We start from the raw sequence: 8,845 nt of genomic DNA on the forward strand, positions 1-8,845 counted from the left end.
GCACTCCCGGAATTCAAACCCCTGCTGTGTGTGACAGCAAAATTCTAGTTAACATCACAGTACACTGTGCCATCAGGGAATTAATGTGAGGCTTTCTACTGTCTTCTATCTATGTCTCTCTCCCTTGTACAATATGACTGACCTCTTGGCACTTCCAACATTGTTATACAGACCTTCATGCACATTTTATCTGCATAGCACAGCGTGGGTAACACTGTTTAATACAGCAGTACTATTTATAGTATGCAAATTTCAACTACATATGACAGAAGAGTACTCAGAAGCACTCCAGGGGTTATACCATTATTCACAGAATATTACACATGTATTCCTACTGGTACGAAACTTTCTAATGCTCTTATATGTATTTGTTATGACAGTACATGCAGAGGAATACTAACCTGCCTTGCAATACAGCCTTTGCAATGTAGCATCATGGGCTTGCTGTTTCACAGCCTGCTCATCTGCAGATGTCGGAGGTATACAGTGATATGTAGCCATACCTATCCATAGTATACACAAGCTAGTCAGTTCTTAACTACTTAGTGGAATGGGCAGCTACTCAGTACTGGGGCATTAACCATCTGCCAAGACTGGATCCACTGTTCCAGTATATCCCCCTTCTACCGTTTCAGGTCAGCATGGTGATGCCTGACCTGCTCACCAGCCCAGGGGATACCTGTGGCACTGGTGAGGTCACAGTTGAGACTGTCCCAGGCCTCTGTTTTATACTGCGAGCCCTGGTACTAGCCCTGCAGCAGTCTCTCCTCATGGTGTTGTACCAGCAGCCATACCATGAGTTAAGACTCCTTGATGCACCAGCGCTGTACTCTAACATGTGTGCCTCCACCTACACCAGACATTCTGCCTGCAGTAGGAAGCTACCACCACTTATGGAATGTATTTCCACCTGTGTGGTTTATATACAGCTATTTACCCTCACTTTCCCGTGATTGGCCAGGTTTGGAAAGGCTAAGCTAGGGGCACACCTGCTTTTCTAAGGTTGGCAGTGCTTATAGGGGTATACAGGTAGGCAGATTGGATTGGCTTCCCTACACATTGCTTACTCTTACTAAGTTGAGCTGTGCTGGGGTTAGCATTGCTTAATAGTTAATTTGCACTATATTTCCCTTCTGGAAGTAATATATTCTCCATTACAGGTTTTGTGTGTCTGGTATCCATGATTCATGTGTACATACACTGTATAGGGACCCTGGGGACTTCTGCACTTTATTACAATAACACCTCACATATATGCTTACTACAGTAGTCCAGTTCACATATTTATGTTATGTAGCAAGGTAGTCCACCTCACACTGTACATATATTCAGTTCACATCTTTGTTTTGATTTGCCTACACATACCCCCGCGCTACTTCATATACATGTAGGCTTTATACATGCTTAAGTCAGGTATGACTGTTCACAAAGGTCAGTGTAAGGTTAAGTGGAATTCCGGTTTAGTATTTCTGGAAAGGCTACACTCAGGTATTCGGGGTAGGTTTACATATGCCATACCTGTGTTGTAGAGTAGATGTGAATAATGGAGGTGTAGGTGGGTAGGTGGAGGGGGGGGTCATTTTAACTGTATAGTAGGCCATTTGACTGATTGGTGGGGGTGTGGTAGTGCAGGTTTGCAGGGTGTTGGGATATGTATGTGAGGCAGGACAGGAAGTGTCAGTAGTTGGTGTAGGGGTCTGGAGTGTTGGGTGGTGGCAGACATCACCAGGTGGTGATCCAAGTGTCCTTGGGTTTTCCCTTCATGTGTTTTTACATGTGTAGTCTGGGAGAGCTGCGGTAATACACCCGTGTTGGGGGTTCCAGATTCTGCCAATACAGTTGTGTGGAGGGTGTCACCTACTTGTGACTGTGGACATTATTATGAATGCAACAGGGGTTGATAAGTATGTGGTGTTACTGGGCAACACAGAGGGGCTTATAGTAGGGGACATGTCCAGGGATGTGCAGGACGGCTGACGGAAAGGTCCACAGCCGGACATTTCTTCTACAGCAACAGCTGTATATATACCTTGCATTTGGGGGTAGGTCTGGACAATCACACCCCTGGGTGGGTGTGAGGACGGCAACATAGCTCTCAACCGATTGGAGGAAACCTCAACAGAATCAGGGACAACTCTTCACATAATCAGGGACAATCAGGGACATTTTCTATATATTTGTAGTATTAACCCGAAACATTTGCAGAATAAGGGAATGTGGATTTGTATAGGATTTCTGATGTGAAACGTCTATAACTCTATATTACTGTCATTTTCTTCAGCACTCACCAGTTTTCAAGGGGATTGAGGGGGACAGACCGAATACCGGAGTGTGTAGCAGGAACAGTTGTGAGGTCTGGACAGCAATACTACCTTGCGATGCCAATTAGTCTGGCTTACATGCCTACAGTGGGGTGTTGCGACCAAGTGTTCTTTGGTGTAATTTAGTGGGTTTGCAACAACACATCTGGTTATACTGTCCTTTGCCATGTAAACTTGACTTTACTGCAGTGGGACTCATACCAGGCACGGCTGCTCGTTGGGCATTGGCTCTGCCCAATGCACACTATTGCTTACATCCCTGGGGCTGTCCACATAGACCCACTTCAGCCAACACCTGCACAGCTAGGCCCATAATTTCATACCCATAGTTCCCAAACTGCATATCCACTTTGGCACTCTTCCTTACTTCGGGTGCAGGTTGGGTCTGGCCACACCAGTACACACTACCCACTCCCCACTTCTCAGGACCCATCACGTATGTTGTCTCGTCCCATGGATCATCAGTCTTCCCCTACCTTGTAGACCAGGTACAGCGTGGTCTGCCACTGGACATCGGTGTAATGGCTGTAAACCAGAAAAACATTGAATTTTTGGGTGTCCCACAAGGGACATTCATGTCTTTGCTTCATGATTAGTCTTGGCGGGTCTCTACCACTGGTAGTATCCTGCCTGTATTCTGGGAAGCAGTGGTGTCTTTACTTGTTTCATGTGTTTGCATGTTTCACCAGTCTAGCTGGGGGGTTTGATGGTACCTGTTACACGTTTGTTGATTTGACCCCTCACCCCCATTGGCACAGCCTGTAAACATACGTAACTTGTAACTGCTGTATCATATCCTAGCTATATATATGTGTATATTTACACACACACACACACACACAGACATATATATATATATATATATATATATATATATATATATATATATATATATATATATATCTACATAACTATATACATATATATCTGTATATGTTTGCATACATATATATTTATATATTGCTGTATATATATGTCTAACAACATATGGATGTACGGGTGTCTGCATATGTATATATCTATATGTGGGTATTTATATGTATTCTGTCTCTGTATGTATACATTTGTACTACGGAGGGGGAGAGGTATATCTCCATATAGCTATGGGTAGATATACACACACATACCTCGACATATATACATCTAAATCTGGTTATTCCGTTCTTTGCCATGTAAAATAGACTTTGCTGCAGTGGGACTTGTAGCGGGTGTGACTGCCCATTGGGCAGTGCCTCTGCCCAATGAACACTATTGCTTACATCCCTGGGGCTGTCCATATGGACCCACTCCAGCAAACAACTGCACTCATAGACCCATAATTAGCTACCCATAGTTCCCCCACCCGCACCTCCTCTACAGCACTCATCCTTACTCTGGGTGTTGGTCGGGTCTAAACATAGCACTACAAACTGCCACTCTCCACTTCACGGGACCCATCTCGTACATTGTCTCGACCTATGGGTCATCAGGCTTTCCCACCCTTGTATTCCATGTATATACACATCCCGCCTTGATAGGTCATTGCACGGGCTTCCTTCTATAATATGACAATTTTTGGGGTGTCCCGCAAGGGGCGCTCCTGTCTCATTTCCAAGATTAGATTTCACGGGTCCACTGTATCCCCCCCTGGTTGTATCCTGCCTGTGGTCTGGGGAGCAGTGGACTGTTTACATTGGTTGTGGGTTTGTTTGTATGTTTCCGCTGTCCTGCTGGGGGGGGTCATGCTACGTGTTGCACGTTTCTTGCTTGGGCTCCTCACCTCCGTTGGCATAGCCTGTGAACATGTTATTCTTGGGTGATGTATCTTATCATAGGTATATATCTGTGTATATCTACACACACACACACACACACACACACACACACATACACATACATATATATATATATATACATATACACACACACACACACACACACATATGTCTGCATATATATATATATATATATATATATATATATATATATATATATATATATATATATATACACACACACACACACACACACACATACATATTGCTGTATATATATATCTAACGACATGTGGATGTATGGGTGTTTGTATATGTATATCTGTATTTGTGGGTATTTATATGTCTATGTATGTATACATTTGTACTACAGAGAGGGGAGGTATATATCTATATAGTTATGGGTATTCATACGGACACATATACCTCTAATTCTTTAGCTACATATCCATTAATGTTAACTGGTATTGCTGGGTACTGGGTTTTGTGTGCATAACGGCCAGCCTTGTGTGCCACGTATGCTTTGTGATACCTACGACTAACTCCATTAATGTTCACAGACCCACGCAGGACACCAGCCATATTATACGCTGTGCTTAAGGCACTTTCAAGCGGTTGTGATCGGGTTTGCGCCGAGGTTAGCACTGCTGACTTCCGGTCACTGTGTGTTACACGCAGTTAGCATCTCCTTTGCTTGATCTGTGTCGGCGGTGCCTCACACCACCCATACGCACTTGCACATGATTACTATTGCTTACATTTGCTTACTTCTACTTATCTGTGCTTACACCTGCTTATTGCTTACTTATTCATTATGGTACTGACTGTTCACATGTGCATTTCATGCAGTACTCCAGTTCACATTTAATTGTTATTTGGTAGGTTCTACAGCAATAAAATGTACATAATTGTTCATATACAGATTACACTTAGAAAATGGTATGTGGTGCATTGGGACTTGAGCCGGGAATGCCTCCTCCTTAGATGGGTGCTCTGACCACTACGCTCTTGCTGTGCCGCTTCATTTTCTGTACCTTTCTTGTTATCCTCTTAAGCCTTTCATGCTGCTTTACCTATAGCTATGCGATGGGCAGACCCGCGCACCTACGGTTAGCTGTACTCTGAGTTTTAAAAACATTACTACAAGGATTTCTTCATGGTTTTTTTTCAGTGTATTGTTGCTGTTGAACACATGGGGACTGTTGGTGGGGATATGCCGACAGTTATGTGCGGTCTCGCTCTTTTATGTACACATTATTCTGTTCTACTTTTCAGGGGCGTGTTTATTCTGAGAGCTCTGCTCTCAGCCATGCCCCTTGCACTCGTCCACGCTCTGTCTAGCATTAGGTATTCAGGCAGCGCGCCTTTCTTAATATGCATTGCAGTAGTCCTGCATGGAGAATTAGTGAATCCGGGGGATTGCTTTTCATATTCAGACCATATCACAAACCACAATCTTTCAATAAATACATCAAAATGCAATTCCCCATCTGGTGCCATAGAGTTAGTGTTCACACTTTCCTTAACATATGCTGACTAGATTTTTCCATTTAACTTATATTGCGATGGCAGAAATAACCCATGACTAATAGGTAATCTAGTCAGTTATTTACTCCATTTAATTATACACCATTTAAACTATAAATCTATACTTGAGGGAAACCATATGCATTATTACTATTTCCAGTCCAATTGTTATACACTCCCCTGCTACATTGACAGGAAAAATTCATAACAGTCAGATCAAAATGTCTGTATTACCATATTATCATATTTAGCAGAAAATAACACGACTTTTATAAAATATAAATAAATACTCCTAAACTTGTTAGTCAAACTCCATATGTCTTTCATATACAAACTCAATGCCTCTAAAATGTCAACACACCTATCAATGTAACTATGACTTAGTTAACTTAAAACACTTAAACACATCTTTCACAGAAAGGAATCTACCAACTGGCTTTAGTCTCCCTGCATCGAATTGTTAACCTATAACATCTGTAAAAACTGAGAAGCCTTTGAAAATTGCAGTGGAAATATTTATTAAATATAGTATCTTTATCATATAGTAATAATTATTATTAACTATTATGCTATACAGTTTCTGCAAGCTAAGTTCCCCTTTCTGGTTGAAGAGTTTATTTTCTAGTTCAGCTACATTTATCACTGACCACTGACCACTAATTTCTTTAGTAACCATTTGTAAATAAAATATAATAAAGACTAGGGATTAAATCTAAGTTGCACATGTACTTTTTCTTTAATAACTTCCACCTCTGTAAAATCTTATGTATAAATTTAACCTCTGTTTTTTGTATAAGTGAAAATAGAAATACAATTATTCTGTGTTTAACTGAAACTTAGCATAATGCAATGTAAGCAAATACAGCTTCTTTCCCGGGCCTCTGCTTAAAATGGGTATTACCCAATCTGACTTGCCTGGTAAACAAAGACAAAATAGTAGCTTTATATACATGAATAACAATACACACAGGTATATACTTTGGAGGACCTAAGTTCAGAGCTTTAAAGTATATAAATATCTTAAACATAGCCTTACCATATATGTTCTCTTAAACTGCTGCTAATGAGATGAACACTCATATTTTTAACATAGAGGATTATGCTCTGGTCTCTGATCATGGAGAGCCTTACTTTGTATTCGAGACACTGATGCCAAAAACGTATCTTGAGAGTGAAGCTTGAGAGGTGAATCTAGGCATCCATGTCAAGACCACACAATAAAAACTTATAATTAGTGACTCAATCATAATTATTGTAATTTAGTGCATGCAGCTTTATCTGTTATATGTACTAGCAATTACATAGACACACACACACACACACACACACACACACACACACACACACACACACACACACACACACACACAAAGAAAATAGTAGTGTTAAGTGTTTTACTGGATTTGAAAACTGCTAAAGCACTTATCTCTGCCAAATAGACAGCATACCACCTCTCAGCTACTTTTCTTAAAAATTTTGGAGAAATCCAAAAATATTGGGAGATAATGAATCCACATCTGGAATACTTAATCTTACTCAAAGTAATATTGCAACAGGTTTTGCATCAGTATGATTTTATGAACAATAAGAGGTATGAAACTCTATCTGGCATTTTTGTCTGAATATAGTCCTCTGAAATTTAGCATAATATCAAAACATTTACAAGGAACAAAGCAAAAATATAAGACACACTCAGGAAGAGTTGAGAGGCGTGGGCAGGCTTATGTGAATGTTCTTTGCTGGCTAGCATTGTTTGTTGTTAGTCCCTAGCACAAAACTCATTCATATCTGTACTTGAGGGTTCTTAATGAACCTAAGTGCTGTTATGACTGGGTCATGTGCTAAAGAAACTGTTAAGTTTATATTTTTCTTGATTTTTGGGCATAATCTTTCTACTACATTATAACTGTGTAACCAGTATATTGTATATTCTAATTGTTTGAAAATACTCACAAACCTAAACAAGGTTTGAAGTGCATGCAAAGACCATTGGAAAATTTTTTTTATAAACCACTGAAACTAAAGTTGAACTATAATTATACGTTTCAGATGACAATTGATAACTTGAACTAGCTTGCACTTATCCAGCAATTTTTTTCAATTTCAGTGTTGGGAGTGTCACCTCACCGTACTTTAGTCAGCATATTTCTAAAATCGCATAAAAGCTGTTGAATATATTTACTGATATAGGAATTTCAGAAAAAAACTCATTACTGATGTATTTTATTTGTGTATTTGATTCTGCTATTTTGATGCAATTATCTACAATCATTATATTGTTTAAACAGTCTCATGTAGTTTTAATACCCTTTGAGATATAGTGCAATCACATGACAAACCAAATGGGATTTATTGCTGCTTTTGAACAAATAAATGATTATTGGATATGTTTTTCCCATTCTGTTATGCTACATTTCCTGAAGAGGTCACTGATAAACAGTGGGGAAAGTAGTGATGCCTTATATAAGAGCGTGCTAAAATGGAATTGGAGCTTAGGGAAGGTTTCTGAGGAAAATCTTGGGGCTGTATAAAAAGCGTGATCACCACCTTAGTTGTGCAGAGTTCTTAGAAAAAAGCTTAAACATTAACATAAGAAATACCAGAGGGAAAACAATTTTAAGTTGTCATCCTTTATTAAACTGTGATTTTGTAGTACTATTGTACAAATGACATTGAAATTTTACTTTATTCCATAGAAAGAGAATCACAATGTGTACTAATCCATACATATTTTTATTTATTAATCCTTAGTTGACTGTGTTAGACCCACTAAGATAGTAGCCTTTCTTCAGGGGGACTCAAGGTATTATTTATACTACTGATGGAAATTTGTCCAGGGCATGGGGGAACTTTTCTACTCTTTTTGATACATGATGCCATGAGATCATTTACACCAACTTAAGTAGATGATTTGGGCAAGTGCCAGGCTATCCAGCTGGAATTCTATAAAGAATGATATGTCCTTTGAATATCAAACTGATTTATACAAGATGCTTGTGTTACAAATGTATTAAAACTGTATGTCATTCATATATCAAACTGATTTATACAAGATGTTTGTGTACAAATGTATTAGAACTGTGTGTCATTTGTATATCAAACTGATTTGTACAGATGATTCTGCTAAAAATGTATTTATGAGGTTTGCTTATGTTAAAATGCATCAGCAGTGCACCCTACTGAAATGAAAAAGAAATTTACATGTATTCTAACAGAATTAAATGCATGTGTTTTAATAGAGGA

This window comes from Protopterus annectens, chromosome 14.part0 (genome assembly GCF_019279795.1).
Source record: "Protopterus annectens isolate FY-2018-M chromosome 14.part0, PAN1.0, whole genome shotgun sequence".
Lineage (NCBI taxonomy): Eukaryota > Metazoa > Chordata > Ceratodontiformes > Protopteridae > Protopterus > Protopterus annectens.